Source organism: Trachypithecus francoisi, unplaced genomic scaffold (assembly GCF_009764315.1).
Source record: "Trachypithecus francoisi isolate TF-2019V2 unplaced genomic scaffold, Tfra_2.0 Lachesis_group2, whole genome shotgun sequence".
Classification (NCBI taxonomy): domain Eukaryota; kingdom Metazoa; phylum Chordata; class Mammalia; order Primates; family Cercopithecidae; genus Trachypithecus; species Trachypithecus francoisi.
This window is the reverse complement of record NW_022681465.1, coordinates 21,890,416-21,906,639: the sequence shown is the minus strand read 5'-3', so window position 1 is coordinate 21,906,639 and position 16,224 is coordinate 21,890,416. Positions and strand designations below refer to the sequence as shown.

The 16,224-nt window shown below is 51.2% G+C and overlaps 1 long non-coding RNA gene and 3 other non-coding genes across 4 annotated transcripts; 1 reads left to right on the top strand and 3 right to left on the bottom strand.

The window, feature by feature from the left end:
* Window positions 1-9,854: 9,854 nt before the first annotated feature.
* On the bottom strand, window positions 9,855-15,790 carry LOC117064796. Its single transcript, XR_004429688.1, has 3 exons — window positions 15,429-15,790; window positions 13,515-13,670; window positions 9,855-10,060 (listed from the first exon to the last, which is right to left on the bottom strand). It is a non-coding gene; the product is annotated as an uncharacterized LOC117064796 (long non-coding RNA).
* On the top strand, window positions 12,593-12,674 carry TRNAL-AAG. Its single transcript has one exon. It is a non-coding gene; the product is annotated as a tRNA-Leu (tRNA).
* TRNAV-AAC lies at window positions 13,298-13,370 on the bottom strand. Its single transcript has one exon. It is a non-coding gene; the product is annotated as a tRNA-Val (tRNA).
* On the bottom strand, window positions 13,714-13,785 carry TRNAP-UGG. The gene has a single exon. It is a non-coding gene; the product is annotated as a tRNA-Pro (tRNA).
* Window positions 15,791-16,224: the final 434 nt, after the last annotated feature.

The following is a 16,224-nucleotide window of genomic DNA, read 5'->3' as shown; positions in this document are numbered from 1 at the left end:
CAGCCAAACATAGACCCTCATCAGTAATTCTAATGTTGCCCTTGCCTTGTGATCTTTATTGGCCTCAGAAGCATAAACTTTGTTCTCCTTGTTTTGCCCTTTGAAGCATGTGATCTTTGTGACCTACTCCCTGTTTGTACACCCCCTCCCCTTTTGAAATGCCTAATAAAAGCTTTCTGGTTTTGCAGCTCAGGAGGCATCACAGACCTACCAATATGTGATGTCACCCCTGGCAGCCCAGCTGTAAAATTCCTCTCTTTGTACTCTTTCTCTTTATTTCTCAGACCAGCTGACACTTAGGGAAAATAGAAGGAACCTATGTTGAAATATTGGGGGCAGGTTCTCCCAATAGGGTGTGGTGGTGGGTGCCTATAATCCCAGCTACTAGGGAGGCTGAGGTGGGAGAATCGCTTGAACTCAGGAGTGGAGGTTGCAGTGAGTCAAGATTGCACAATCACACTCCAGCTTTGGCAACAAGAATAAAATCCTGTCAAAAAAAAAAAAAAAACACAAAAAAGCCACTCCTAGGCTGGCTTAGACTGATAAGGTCAAGAATAACTTGAAGAGGAGTGAGAAGTATGATCGACAGTCCTGTGGTGAGACACCCACGTGGAAAAGTTCAGAAGGCAGATATTCTACGAAGCATCAGCAGAGATGGGAGTCTAGACTCCCAAAATGCCTGGTTAGAGAAATCCATTTGAGCCAGCAATAGATGTACAGTGTTTAAAGCCATTGCAATAAGTGCCCAAGGAAGAAGGTGCAGTGAAGACCAAGCCCTAAAGCACACCAGGAGTCACGGGATAGCATGAGATGGAATGCAGCTGGAGAAGAACCAAGAGGAGCCCAGCCAGGGAGCTTCACGAGTCAGCGGTTGCAGTGCAAAATGCTGCCTGGAGGCCGAGAACGGTGAAGACTGAGAAGTGTCCACACAGTTAGCAACCTGGAAGCTGTTAGGGACCCTGGCAAAAACAATTTGGGTGGAGCAGTGGAGGCAGAAGCCAGTCCAGCGTAAAGAGGAAATGGAGAGAGTGCCCTTTGCAGGAAGAAGAGGGGAACCACTGAAGGGGATTCAGGCTCAAGTGCTGGGAAGACATTGAAGATGATTATGTGCTGAAGGAAGGGCCCAGGGAAGGGGGGAAGGGCAGGAGGGCAGAACCCACCTCCTCTGGAAAGCCTGGTGGTCAGCCTAGATGGGCCAGGCTTCTCCCACAGGATCTGGGCGCCTGGTGCTTCCTTGGCCTTGTTTCCCCTGTGACGACTAAATATTTAAGCATTTGCTCCACAGTCCAAGAGCAAGTCTCAGGTGTCCCGATTGTGTCCCGCCATCTGGCATGGTGCCTGGAACATGGTCGATATTCCATTGATGCGAATGAACCAAAGAACTCAGGCTTGGGTTTGGAAGGTCCTGGGAATCTTGGCAAACCCACCCGAGGCAGGAGGGCCACAGCTCTGGGCCTGGATGTCTACTGCCTTTTCCTTCTGTTTATTTCTGCAGCCTGCCCACCTCCAGGTCCTGACCTTGAGATCCCGCACCCCAGTACTTCTGGCTTCCTCCAATGCCTCTGGAAAGTCCTGGGCCACAGGAGGCTCAATTTGGCTGAGCCTTCATCCCAAGCCAACGTGGTTCCCTGCCTTGAATGAATACCAACATCTTTTTGAGATGAAGCAGGGACCCCTCTTATGGGCCTGCTGGAGTCCCCCAACCATGGAAATAGGGAAAATTCTGAGTTCCTTCTGGGGAAACTCCAGGCACCTAGCTGGCCCCGAGAAGTCAGTGAGCAACCCGATAAGCAAGAACAGTAGCCAAGGAAGTTAGAGTCACAAGATGTTTCGTTCTCCACTGAAATGAAAGGTAACATCTGAACGTATGTGGGGTTGTTTTTAGAAACTCACACCCCCACAGACAGACCAGCTGGTACAGAGACCTCAGATAAGGGAAGCTGAGGATGGAACTCTGTCGACTGTTCTTTGCCCTAAAGTTCTTCCTGAGGGGCCTAGAGGAGGTCACACCCCTGAGCTAACATTCTTTTCTGCTAACCACAGGGTTTTAAACGAAACTTCTCTTCCTTAACGAATTGCAAATCAAAAAACCTTTGACTTCCCGGGAGCGGTGGCTCATTCCTGTAATCCCAGCATTTTGCAAGGCTGAGGCTGGCAGATCACCTGAGGCCTGGAGTTGGAGACCAGCCTGACCAACATGGAGAAACCCTGTCTCTACTAAAAATACAAAATTAGCCGGGCATGGTGGTGGGCACCTGTAGTCCCAGCTACTCGGGAGGCTGAGGCGGGAGAATCGCTTGAACCCGGGAGGCAGAGGTCGCAGTGAGCCAAAATCATACCACTGTGCTCCAGCCTGGGCAACAAGAGCAAAACTCCGTCTCAAAAACAAACAAACAAACAAACAAACAAACAAAACAAAAAAGTCTTTGAATTGACCAGGCACAGTGGCTCATACCTGTAATCCCAGCACTTTGGGAGGCTGAGGCAGGTGGATTACTTGAAGTCAGCAGTTTGAGACCAGCCTGGCCAACTTGGTGAAACCCCTTCTCTACTAAAAATACAAAAATTAGCTGGGCATGGTGGCGTGCACCTGTAGTCCCAGCTACACAGGAGCCTTGAACCCGGGAGGAAGAGGTTGCAGTGAGCTGAGATTGAGCCATTGCACTCCAGCCTGGGCGACAGAGAAAGACTCCATCTCAACAAAATGTAAAAAATTAAAACCGTTGCTTACAGCACTTTGGGAGGCCAAGGCCAGAGGATGGCTTGAGCCCAGGTTTCAAGACCAGCCTGAAAAGCATAGGAAGAACCCGCCTCTATTTAAAATATACAATTTCAGGGCTGGACATGGTGACTCACACCTGTAATCCCAGCACTTTGGGAGGTTGAGGAGGGCGGAGTTCGAGACCAGCCAGGCCAACATGATGAAACCCATCTCTACTAAAAACACAAAAATTAGCCAGGCGTGGTGGCTGGTGCCTGTAGTTCCAGCTACTCAGGAGGCCGAGGCAGGAGAATCACTTGAACCCAGGAGGTGGAGGCTGCAGTGAGCCGAGATCGTGCCACTGCACACTCTAGCCTGGGTGACAGAGTGAGACTCCATCTCAAAATAAAATTTATAATTTCAGCAAATTTAATTTTACTTTAATTAAAATATAACAAACCCTTGCTTACAAGCCACTGGGGAGGCTGTGTGTTAAGTGTGAGCTGCCCGGTTCTCCTTGCTTGGTGTCCTGCAAATAGACGCTCTCCTTTCTCCCAGTGTAAGGCTCAGTGTGGATGTTTGGCGTGACGGCACCAGGAAAGCAGGCTCCAGGTCACCTCAGTGACATCCTCAAGAGGACTTTGCCCCTCACTCAGACACCAGGTACTCAGTAAAAGGGAAGGAAGAACTGCTGTCTGCACTCCGCACGGTGCTGGTTCCTCCCAGCTGCCCTGTGAGGTGGCCGTTATCTCTTTTCACAGATGAGGAAACTGAAGCCCTGAAAGTTTAACAGATTTGACTGGAAAGTGACAAGGCCTGGAGAGGAGCCCCCTGATGAGCCTGGGCTCTTCCCACCACACCACATGCCTCCTCCCCTTACGCGAAACTGCACCATCAGGTCAGGCATGACTCACTAGTGCGAGAATGACCAAGTCTCGTCATTTGCAGGAAGCCACACGTTTATACCACAGACCGGATGGTCTGAGGTGTGTAAACATTAAGTTCGGATGCCACCTCTTTCTCACTCCACTGAGGACATTAAATATGATATTTAAATTTGAGTACTGGACCTTAAATTTGAGATTGCATCTGAGAAACATGCTGGAGGGTCGGTCATGGCTTGGGGTGAAGTGGAGCCAGGGTGCATTCACAGGGAAGAGACATCAGGCTGTCTCAGCCACAGCACCCATGGATAGTTCAGCAAACTCTTTTACCAGAAAGTGTGGGCACCTTGAGTGCCCAGCAGCCCTCACCCTCCCTCTTGGATCACAGCTCACATGACCCTGCTGGGCACAGACCCAGCTCAGGCCCCACAGCACACTCCCCGTTCCCCAAGCCTTCAGCTTCCCACCCCTACCCAGGTTCTGGCTGCTGCTGCTAAGGTGTCTTTCAGATCCTCCTGGGACTTGCCCACCCTGAGGCAGCCAGCAGCAAGGCAGGCAAGGCCTGGGCATCCAGGGCGCACTCGTTTTCATAAAGAGCCCAGAGGCATTCACAGCCCAATGTGGGGGTCCTTGTGCCTCAATGTTGCCATTTGTCCCAGGCCTGGGGATACACTTGGAGATGCAAATGGTCTCTACTGTGCTGCTAGCCTCACACAAGCAGCCCAGAGATAGTGTCCACCCGCTGACCCCAAATTACAGGGCCGCCACCCAGCCACAGCAGGTATGGAAGGTCCAAGCAGGGTGCTTGGTGCAGCCGCTGCCCCCTCTGCACAAGGGCAGGGCATTCTGGACTGGGATCAACGCCCCACTCTTTGGCCTCATTATAGGGCAGAAAGGAGATGTTCTGAAACCCTTCTGCAGAGCCGCATCCAGGATCACCCAGTTGTCTTCCAGATCCTCCTGGATCTCCCACCTGGACAGGTCCAGGCACAGGCTGGCAGATGCTTTAGAGCCCAGGCCACTATCCAGGCACGTCCCCACACTTCCACCACCACGAGGAGACATGGCCAGTGCAGTCCTGGCTCTTCACCTCACAGGAGAATGCAAGCCCACCTGCCAGGCCTCCACCCCCCACCCCAGGCCCCCATGTGTCAGCTGCAACCACCAGAGGATCCAGGTCCAGTTGGTGTGCTCAGACCCCAGCTCCAGGGCCACACGTTCTCAAGCACATGCTCAGGCCCTCCCAGCCCTGGCTCCCTGTTGGCAACTTGTCTTCTGGCCATAGCTCCAGGGCCTCATCCAGAAGGTGAAGGAGGACTGGGCCTTGCAGAAGAGGCTGAGGCCTCCGACAGCTCAGACCATGCTGGGGCTGCCAGAACTGGTCCTCCTGGCAGTGGGGACGTCCTCCTTCTGGAATTGTTGCTTAGCATGGCTGTCCCAGGCTCACGCCCTGTCCCACCAGGACTGGTACCCCACGCGAGGGCAGCTGACCTGGGGAATGAGAACGCCTCCCAGCGATTCCCTACAGGCTGTTTCTGAACCCCTTGTCTCGCACCCAGCCACCTGATGGCTAATACAAATTAGCCAGGCGTAGTGGTGCACACCTGTAATCCCAGCTATTGAGGTGGCTGAGGCAGGAGAATCGCTTGAACCTGGGAGGCAGAGGTTGCAGTGAGCTGAGATTGCACCACTGCACTCCAGCCTGGGTGACAAAGCAAGACTCTGTCTCAAAAAGAAAAAGAGAAAGAAATACAAACTAACAAAATTGCCTCATTTGCCCAGCCTAATTGCCTCACGTTTAAAAATAGAAATGGGCCAGGTGTGGTGGCTCATACTTGTAATCCTATCACTTTGGGAGGTTGAGACAGGAGGATCACTTGAGCCCAGGAGTTTGAGATCAGTGTTGACAACACTGTCAATAGTGAGACCCTGTCTCTACAAAGTAAAAAAATTAGCCAGGCATGGGGGTGCACACCAGTAGTCCCAGCTATTCAGGAGGCTGAAGATCACTTGGGCCAGGGAGGTCAAGGCTGCAGTGAGCTGTGATTGCATCACTGCACTCCAACCTGGGCAACAGAGCAAGACCCTGTCTTAGAAAACAAAACAATTTGGCGACATGTGGTGTGGCTGATGATGCAGTGATACTTTCCAGTGGGAGCGTCAGTTCCAGGACAGCAATTTAAATACACATGTGTATAAAATGGCCTTTCCAGAAGCGTATGTGTCGCTGCCTTGCTGTAATAGCATATGCCCACCAATAAGATGCTGGTTAAAGAAGTTAGGGAAGATCCACAGGATGGACTAGTACGCAACCAAGGAAAAAAATAAACTTTGGTTTGGAAATGGATTGAACTCTAGGTTTAAAAGAACTGCTGGGCACAGTGGCTCACACCTGTAATCCCAGCACTTTGGGAAGCTGAGGCAGGCGGATCACGAGGTCAGGAATTCCAGAGCAGCCTGACCAACATGATGAAACTCCGACTCTACTAAAAATACAAAAATTAGCCAGTCGTGGTGGCACGTGCCTGTAATCCCAGATACTCAGGTTTAGGCAGGAGAATCGCTTGAACCTGGGAGGTGGAGGTTGCAGTGAGCCGACATCATGCCACTGCACTCCAGCCTGGGCAACAGAGTGAGGGTCCATTTAAACAAATAAACAAAAAAACTAGTAGGCCAGGTGTGGTAGCTCACATCTATAATCCCAGCACTTTGGGAGACTGGGGAGGGTGGATCATTTAAAGCCAAGAGTTCAAGACCAGCCTGGCCCATATGGTGAAACCCCATCTCTACAAAAATTAGCCGGGTGTGGTGGCACGTACCTGTAGTCCCAGCACCTTGGGAGGCTGAGGCACAAGAATCGCTTGGACCCAGGAGGTCAAGGTTGCAGTGAGCTGAGATTGCACCACTGCACTCCAGCCTGAGTGATAGAGTGACTCTCGAAAAAACAAAAAAAGAAAGAAAAAAGAAAAAAGTGGGGGGAGGGGACTAGTTATAATAGATACAGAATTTGTATCACGTGCTTCCATTAGAGAGAAGGAATACAGAGATGTCACATACATATATCTGGAGACAGTCAACTGGGAGTGGCCTGCAGGGAAAGCATGTGGAGGCTAGGGGCCCGGCGAAGCAGAGAGACTTAATGTACTCCTCTGTGTTTTGAACCAACTACCTAACAAAGAGTATCTGTCGCTTCATTGTTGTAATGTGACGAAATCCTGGGGATTTGCTCTACGTCCTGTTGCTTGCCCGGAAAGCCAATGACTGAGATGACCTGTACTGCCAAGGAAGACGGCTTTATTGGGTGCTGCAGCGGAGGAACCGGGAGCTCAGTCTCAAACCCGTCTTCCTGACTCACTAAAACCAGGGGTTTATATAGCAGGCAAAGAATGTAACACTGGGTAAGAAAACAGGAACTCGGGAGGGGCAAGGATGCAATCATGGTGAATGGGTGGTCCCTGTATCTGGCACAGTGATCTGGTTTCAGTTCTTTGATACTTTTTGTGAGAGGCCTAAAGGTTGTCTCCTGAGGAAGAAGCTCAGATAAAATGTAAGTTTCAAACGTTTTAAAACCAGAAGGGTCCATTTCTATGTTTCTTAAGAACAGTCGGCCGGGCACAGTGGCTCATACCTGTAATCCCAGCACTCTGGGAGGCCGAGGCAGGTGTATCACCTGAGGTCAGGAGTTCAAGAGCAGTCTGGCCAACCCCATCTCTACCCAAAATACAAAAATCAGTGGGGTGTGGTGGCGGGTGCCTGTCGTCCCAGCTACTCGGGAGGCTGAGGCAAGAGAATCGCTTGAATCCAGGAGGCAGAGGTTGCAGTGAGCCGAGATCACGCCATTGCACTCCAGCCTGGGCAACAAGAGTGAAACTCTGTTTCAAAAAAAAAAAAAGAGGCTGGGTGCAGTGGCTCACGCCAGTAATCCCAGCGCTTTCGGAGGCAGAGGCTGGCGGATCACTTGAGGTCGGGAGTTCGAGACCAGCCTGGCCAACATGGTGAAACTTCGCCTCTACTAAAAATACAAAACTTTGCTGGGCATGGTGGCACATGCCTGTAGTCCCAGCTACTTGGGAGGCTGAGGCAGGAGAATCGCTTGAATCCGGAAGGCAGAGGTTGCAGTGAACCAAGATTGTGCTATTGCACTCCAGCCTGGGCAACAAAGTGAGACTCCATCTCAAAAATAAATAAATAAATAAATAAATAAAAGAAGACGACCACAAGGGTTCATGCAGAATATTTTAAATATTTTTGTTGAACACGATAATTTAACTGATTTTTCTTCAATGATGATGCTCCCAAATATCCTATATGCATCCATGGAAATGTAAAGATCCTGAATAGCATCTTCCCTGTGGGACATCTTGAAAAATAGTATTTTGGTTTCAGTGAGTTGCACAAATGAATCGCTAGTCCTTGTTAATTTAACAGGTCTGTTTACAGAGTGTAGTAATTTCTTTCTTTCTTTCTTTAGACAGAGTCTCGCTCTGTCACCCAGGCTGGAATGCAGTGGCGCGATCTCGGCTCACTGCAAGCTCCATCTCCCGGGTTCACGCCATTCTCCTGTCTCAGCCTCCCGAGTAGCTGGGACTACAGGCGCCTGCCCCCACATCCAGCTAATTTTTTGTATTTTTAGTAGAGACGGGGTTTCACCGTGTTAGCCAGGATGGTCTCGATCTCCTGACCTCGTGATCCACCCGTCTCAGCCTCCCAAAGTGCTGGGATTACAGGCGTGAGCCACCACGCCTGGCCAATTTCCCTTTTAACAAAAAGCAGCCCCAAAGTCATTTCTTTTCTAACAAAAAGCAGCCTGAAAAATTGAGTTGCAAATATAGACAGGCAAGCTGGAAGCTTGCACTGGTGAATGTCCGCAGCTGTGCCAATAGGAAAGGGCTACCTGAGACCAGGTATGTTCTGAGGAAAGAGAAAGACCCTCTCACATTGTTTTATATTGTTTTATCCTCAGTACCTGTTCTTAGAAAAAAATAATAAGAAGAAGAACAACAAAGTAAAACCAAAGACAGGCACCCGGGTACCAGGCCTGAAATCAGGCCCAGGTCTGCCTGGCCTAAACCCAGTAGGTAAAAATCAACTCATGACTTAGAAACCGATGTTCCTAACATTGTATAGAAGAACATTGTGAAACTTCCTGCCCTGTTCTGTTTCTCTCTGACCACCGGTGCATGCAGCCCCTGTCACGTACCCCCTGCTTGCTCAAATCAACCACGACCCTTTCATGTGAAATCTTTAGTGTTGTGAGCCCTTAAAAGAGACAGAAATTGTGCACTCAGGGAGCTCGGATTTTAAGGCAGTAGCTTGCGGATGCTCCCAGCTGAATCAAGCGCTTCCTTCTACAACTCAGTGTCTGAGAGGTTTTGTCTGCAGCCGGTCCTGCTACAGTTCAACATGGAGGCTCCATCTTCCCTTTTTTTTTTTTTTTTTTTTTTGTCACTACCTGTAAAGAAACAGGCAACATGGCCCGGGCCAGGTAGAGAACCATCTGCATAATAAAAGATTGGGGTTGGGGGCGGACAGCTTTTCCCGCCTTATGAAAATGACAGCTAGCCCTAACCAGTTTTTCTCGCCTTACGCAAATAAAACACCTGATCCCACCAATCTTTGGGCCCTGTGTAAATCAGGCACCGCCTCCTCAAGCTCTTGCGTAAAACCTGCTGCATTTCACCACAAAACCGGCAACCCATTTCTCCGAGACCAGGGTCTGCTACCGAGAGCTCTTCTCCTCTTCCTGTTCCCTATTAAACTTCAGCTCTAAAGACCACCCTTTGTGTATCTGCAGCCTATTTTTCCATGGCCATCAGACAACGGGTATTTACCCCAGACAATGACACGTAAGTAATTTTCCGACACTTTGCGGAGGTAATTTGCCTATGTGTACCTTTAAAAGTTACAGAATTGGGCCGGGTGCGGTGGCTTACGCCTGTAATCCCATCACTTTGGGAGGCAGAGGCGGGCGGATCATGAGGTCAGGAGATACAGACCAGCCTGGCCAAGATGGTAAAACCCCGTCTCTACTAAAAATATAAAAACTAGCCAGGCGTGGTGGCGGGCGCCCGTAATCCCAGCTACTCGGGAGGCCGAGGCAGGGGAATTGCTTCAACCCGGGAGGCGGAGGTTGCAGTGAGCCGAGATCACGGCCACTGCACTCCAGTCTGGCGACAGATTGAGACTGTCTCAAAAAAAAGAGAAAGTTACAGAATTGGCCGGGCGCAGTGACTCGCGCCTGTAATCCTAGCAAACTGCTAGGCCGAGGGAAGAGGAGTTTGAGATCAACCTGGGCAATATTGCGAAACGCGTCTTTACAAAATAGTACCAAAATTAGCCAGGCGTGGTGGTACGCACCGGTGGTTCTAGCTGCTCCGGAGGCTGAGGTGGGAGAATCGCTGGAGCCCAGGAGGTCGAGACTGCAGTGAGCTGTGTTTGTGCCACTACACTCCAACCTGGGTGACAGAGCAAGACCCTGTTTGAAAAATAAATAAATACGTAAATAAATAAGGAAATAAATAAATAAATAACATTGCTCGTAGAGCTGAGTGGGGTGGCACACGCCTGTAATCGCAGCTACTCAGGAGGCTGAGGCGGGAGGATGGATCAAGCCCAGGAGGTTGAACCCAGCTTGGGCTAAATTGCATAAACCAACTCCCAGACCCCCTCCTAAAAAAAAAAAAAAAAAAAAAAAAAATATATATATATATATATATATGACAAATAAGTTAAAGAATCCACAAAAATAGTCTAAAAAGCTTTAAAACAAAAGGCAACATGCGTGGCATGGTTAAGGGTGCTTTTTATGTTCTTAAAGCCCATTTACTCTACTTTTTCTTCTTAGGTGTGTCTAATTATTCCATAGTGAGCAAATGTTAATGAAAAAGGTTTAGTGTCTAAACATACAAATAGGAAGTCCTCCGGAACTGAAAGAGCAGGATGGAGGGGACCGAACAGAGCCTGGCACATGCTCGGAGAGCACCTCGGGGGCTGAGCGCTGGTAGACGGTGCCTCTGTCTCCCAATCACCCTGGTGAAACACAATGGCGTGCCCACCTAGCCTGAGGATGCCAAGTGGACACAGGAAGCCAGCGTGGCCACACAGCAATGATGAAGGACAGGAACCCCCTCATACCATCCCAGGAGCTTCTTTCAACAAGTTACAAATACAAAGACAAGTAAGGAACTTGGAAAGCCTGTTCTGCTGGGAGACTCTATCTATTTGGTTCTCAGGCCTGTAACTGTCATAGGGAGAACTCAAAGGTGGGCCCCAAGATTCCCACCCTGGGCACACGCCCTGTAGGCCACCTGCCTCTGAGTGAACGTGACAGCATGTCACTCCCACAACCATGCCACATTTTATGGAACAACGGATTGCGCAGCTGTGATTGAGGTTCCTGGTCAGTTGATTTTGATAAATCAAAAGGGAAATTAGTCTGGGTGGCCCTGACTTAATCAGGTGAGCCCTTTAAAAGAAGGTGGAGTTCCAGAAACACTGTGCACCGCTGGCTTCAAGGAAAGGGGCCTCTGGTTGCTGAGAGTGGCCCTCAGCTGACAGCCAGCAACCAAACGGGAGATTTCAGTCCCACAGCAACAAAGAAATGCATTTTGTCAACAAGCAGGGAGGCTGGAAGAGAACCCCCTGCCTCAGATGAGACTACAGCAATGGCCAACATTGTGAGGTCACCTGCTGCGATATCAGTAGAAAACCTTGCTAACTTGCACAAAAAGCGAGATAAATCCATGCTGTCTTGAGACACTAAATGTGTGGTAATTTGTTACACACCAGTAAAATCTAAAACAATAGCCTTTCCAACTAAGAAAGTCATGTTTTAAGAAACAATTTTCATACAAATATATCTGTACTGTGTCAAGATTTTATATGTACAGAAATCTTAAGTGAGCATGGAATTGAATACACTTGCTTGTGCACATGCACAAACACACACGTGTGTACCTATCACCCAGATCGAAAAGGAACATTTCCAGCATTGCAAAAAGTTTCCTCATGTCCCTTGCAAGTCAGTACCTGCACCTCCTCCTCCCAAGTGACAGGATTTTAACTTCTGTCAGCATAGATAGTTTGGCTCGTGCGTGAACGTCATATGTGGAATCAATAGAACGCAGACGGTTGGTGTCTGGCTGCATTTGCTCAATATTGATGTCGGTGAAATCTGTCCATGCTGTTTGCAGCAGTAAGCACATTATCAGTGTTATAATTATCCCATGTAAGACTATATACATAATAAAAAATAAAATAATAAAATAAAATAAGACTATATACCATTTTATTTATCCAGTCTGAAGATGGTGGGCATTTGGCCTGTTTCCAGAGGCGAGTTATTATGAATGAAGTTGCTAAAAATGTTTCTGCTCGTGACTCATAAAGTCAATACATACTTTCAGTTTGTTGTCTGTTTTGTTGTTGTTGTTGGGTTTGTTTTGTTGGGTTTGTTTTGTTTTTCTTTGGTTGGTTTTGGTACAGGATCTTGCTCTGTCGCCTAGGCTGGAGAGTAGTGGGGCGATCTCGGCTCACTGCAGCCTCTGCCTCCCGGGCTCAGCCTCCTGAGTAGCTGAGTAGCTGGTCACACACCGTCAGGCCCGGCTAAAGTTTACATCTTTTGTAGAGACAGGGTTTTGCCATGTTGCCCAGGCTGGGGGGTTTTGTTTGTTTTTCTTTAGGTTTTTATTTTATTTTGTTTTTCATTGTATTTGTTTTTGATTTTTTGAAGTGAGAGTGTGGAAGTCTACCCCTGCTCTGGAGCGCATTCCCCAAAGGGGGCCGGCAGGGGTGGCTTTATGAGTGGTCTTCCTAAAGCAGATGCTGAGGACTGGGCTTTGAGAATCCTGTGTCAGGGCGCTGGTGGAGCCGTTTTCCAGCCAGTGGCTTTGGCCGAGCGGATCCTGCCATGGTTCTCCCTGTGGATTCGCCCCAACTCCCTGTTGGCCCAGGGCCCTTGGAATGCTTTATAACTGAAGGAAATTATGTAAATGGGTTATAGTAGAGAGGTAGCGTGGCCGAGCGGTCTAAGGCGCTGGATTAAGGCTCCAGTCTTTTCGGGGGCGTGGGTTCGAATCCCACCGCTGCCAGATGGTGGTACTTTTGTCACTTTGGTCCCTATAGGTTACAAAAGGGGTAATGGCCACACACATACTCGGGATCCGGGGTTCCATTTGGCAGCGTGCAGCTGTGGAGTGGATGGGCCCTGTGCCGAGCTTGACCACAGCAAGTGAAAGTGGATTGAGTTCTTCACAGATGCGGGTGATTGAGGCTGGGAAGCAAAAGTGTAGATGCCCTCTTCTCTTTGTGCCGCTGTAACCAGGTGGACATACTAGTGGGGTCTTCTAGTTTAGCCTCCAGTGTAATAAGAGTGTGTAACGAGATAAAATTCGCTTCAGGGCTGGGCGCGGTGGCTCACGCCTGTAACCCCAGCACTTTGGGAGGCCGAGGCGGGCGGATCACCTGAGGTCCGGAGTTCCAGACCAGCCATGACCAACATGGAGAAACCCTGTCTACTAAAAATACAAAATTAGCCGAGGGTGGTGGAGCGTGCCTGTAATCCCAGCTACTCCGAGGCTGAGGCAGGAAAATGGCTTGAATCCGGGAAGCAGAGGTTGCTGTGAGCCGAGATCGCGCCATTGCACTCCAGCCTGGGCAACAAGAGCCAAACCCCATCTCAACAAGAGGAAAAAACAAAAGCTCCACTTCGGGTTGTTTCCGCCCGGTTTTGAACCGGGGACCTTTCGCGTGTTAGGCGAACGTGATAACCTCTACACTACGGAAACCCAGACGTCACATGGCCCCCATAATATTGTCCACTAGCAACTACACTCCGGGTATGTTCGACAAGTGTTCCCTAGCTGTGAAAAGAGAGCCCCACAACCCGCAAAAGCATACACTCGCGTACAGGTCTGTGCCCAAAGTCTTACCAGCAACTATTGCTTCCGGGACGGCTAGCTTAGTCTCCTATCTACGATTCTTCCCAATCCCTAGTACTCCCGGAAATCTTGGTGATGCCACCGCTGGACACCGTTCGGGATCAAAACTGTCAAGGTAACACAAAATTTCGCTGATTCATCCAGGATCTGAACAAGAAGGAATTTAGTTGAAATGAAAAAAACAAAAACTGGGCTCGTCCGGGATTTGAACCCGGGACCTCTCGCACCCAAAGCGAGAATCATACCCCTAGACCAACGAGCCGGCTGCTGGTAAGCATGCTGAATATTTCCAAGATTGTGTTCTTCATGAATCAATTCACCGAAAAGGCGGATTTCTTTCTGGCAGCTTGAAACCATTCTCAAAAGTCTTACAGTCTCCCAAGCCCAACCTGTCCCCGCTGCCCATCTCCGCGTCTGCCGCTAATTCTCAGCCGCCGGTAGCTCCACACAGGGTAAATGCTCCGTATGCCCTGTCTCCTCTGGTCTCCTGGAATCCGAGTGAGCGCCTCCCTGTTCGATCCAATCGAGCAGCAGGCAGGGGCGTCCATCCGTTCTGCAGCCTGGGCGCCCCTTCCCAAGGGAGTTCAAGAAAGGTGCAAATCTTGAGGCCCAGGGGCAGGACGCAGAGGTTGGCAGAGCCGGAGGGCTCGGGAGAGAGCGCAGTGCTGGGAGGGAACGCCGGACCAGTTGAGTGAGGAGCCCCGAGAAGCGGCTCTTAGCGTTTTATGAAAAGATAATAAGCAGTACATACCCATTTGCAAAATGTTCAGGAAATGTAGGAAAGTGTAAAGCAGAAACGACCTATGACCGGGAACTCTGTCTTCTCGTGGTGACTCTGGCCACCGGGTTGTCGCACAGCTCGGAGCTGGACCCACGCGCGCGCGCTCCCGCGGTGCAGGGCCCGGGTCCTGGCTCACAGCCCTCGCCACGTTCTCCCGGGATTGCCCGCCGGCCGCCTCCAGCACAGGGCAAGCCTGGGGCTCGAGCTGGGCGGGCGCGCTCCTCTTTGCTCGCCTCGACCTACTTTGGCCCTGCGCGCTTTAATTGCACTGGTTTATTTAGTAGTAAAAATAGTGATACGGTTTCCTGCTGTAAAATTCGCGATAATCTACTCAGAGCTGAGCCACAGGTTTATTTTTGTGTCACCAGCAGAGACATTTCCTACACTGCTGTAAAACAGCGTGGGATGGTGGTTAAGCGACTCCGAGGACACAATGCTGTTTCCATTCGCACTCCCGGCGAAATTGCTCCGCCGTCTGCGAGCGCCGCTGCACTCGCCCTTCCTCTCTGCCTCTCCACGCTGGACTCTCCTGGTGCGGTGGCTGGCTTTCGGCTCTTCCCACAGTGAACATTTCAGATGAACGGATGCGCCCCAAGGGTCTGCCCCACCCGGCATAGCTCTCCCTTGTCCCAAGCCTCGCACCCGCGCCTCCACCAGCAGCTGGACAGGAGCGCCAGCCTAGGAGACCTCCCGGCACCTCAGCAGCTCCCACCGGATTCAACCAGGTGACCCGCGGCTGCAACGCCCGGACTCTGAGAGCCCCAGAGCGCGAGGCCCGAGGTTCTTCCACCTGGTTGTTCGATTATTATGGGGACCGCCTGCCAACACCCACACACACGGTCACACGCTCGCACCCTGGGAGTCCACGGTTTTCGTCGGGAGAGTGTTTGTAGTTAAGCCCTCAGGTAGCTCGCCGCTGGTCCCCGTGACCCGACTTTACAGTGGGGTGATCTTCCTGTGGGACAGGCGTTTCGGGGTCGACGAGTCCGAGGAGCCCCGGGCGCGCGAGTGCCCGCATGTGCTGGCGGGCTCCCGGCCTGTCCCAGCGAATCCATCCCGGTCTTGACCCACAGTCTCGGCTCTTTGGACCGGAGCCGGCGTGGGAGAGAGAGGGAAGCGCGTACCTGCTGGCCGGAGCCGCAGACCCCGCTCGCTCCACGACGCCTCCCAGTCCAGGGTCTCTACCCAGGTGGCCGCGAGCGATTTTCTCTTCTTCGGTGCACCGGGCCGGGGTTCTGTTTTCGAACCCTGAAGTGGTCCCCGTATAAGCCGCGGCCCCACGTGGGACGGGGACTCGCTCAGGGCTTCTCGAGGTCCCCTCCGGCTGGAGAGAGGGCGCCTGCGACAGGGGAGTGTGCGGCGGGACCCAGCCCCGCCTCCGCCTGTGCCCAGGCCTCCAAAGCGCGCGGCGCGGGGAAGACCTAGGCGGGAGCCTTCCCGAGACCCCCAGGGGGCCCGTCCTGCACCTGGGCAGCGCCCCCACTGTTCACTGAGGACTTGGGCTCACTTTCTACACTTCCGGTAACAGCAGGAATAAATCAGAAAGCCAGCATACATTAGTTATATATTTTGTTTAAAATAAACTAATTTTTTTTTAAGGCTGAAAGCGAATGTGACACGTAGAGCCGTTAGTCCCGGGTCATGAATGTGGCCGTCTGCGCTTTTCTGTGTTAACTCCACAGGAAGAAGTCAGAGTTAGCAGCACGGAGGCGGCGGGGACCCGAACGCCGAGGGCGCGCAGCCGCCGAGCGCAGAGCAGCAGACCAGAGCCTCAGCGCGCGCGTCGGGGAACGCCGCAAACAAACGCGGGGCGGGAAGGGGCGCGGTAGTGCCATCGTCTCCTCCTGGAGAGAGGGAAGGAGACGCGACGGCGAGTCCCTAGCAGGAGTGGGAAGACGTGAGGGGAGCGAAAAGACGCTC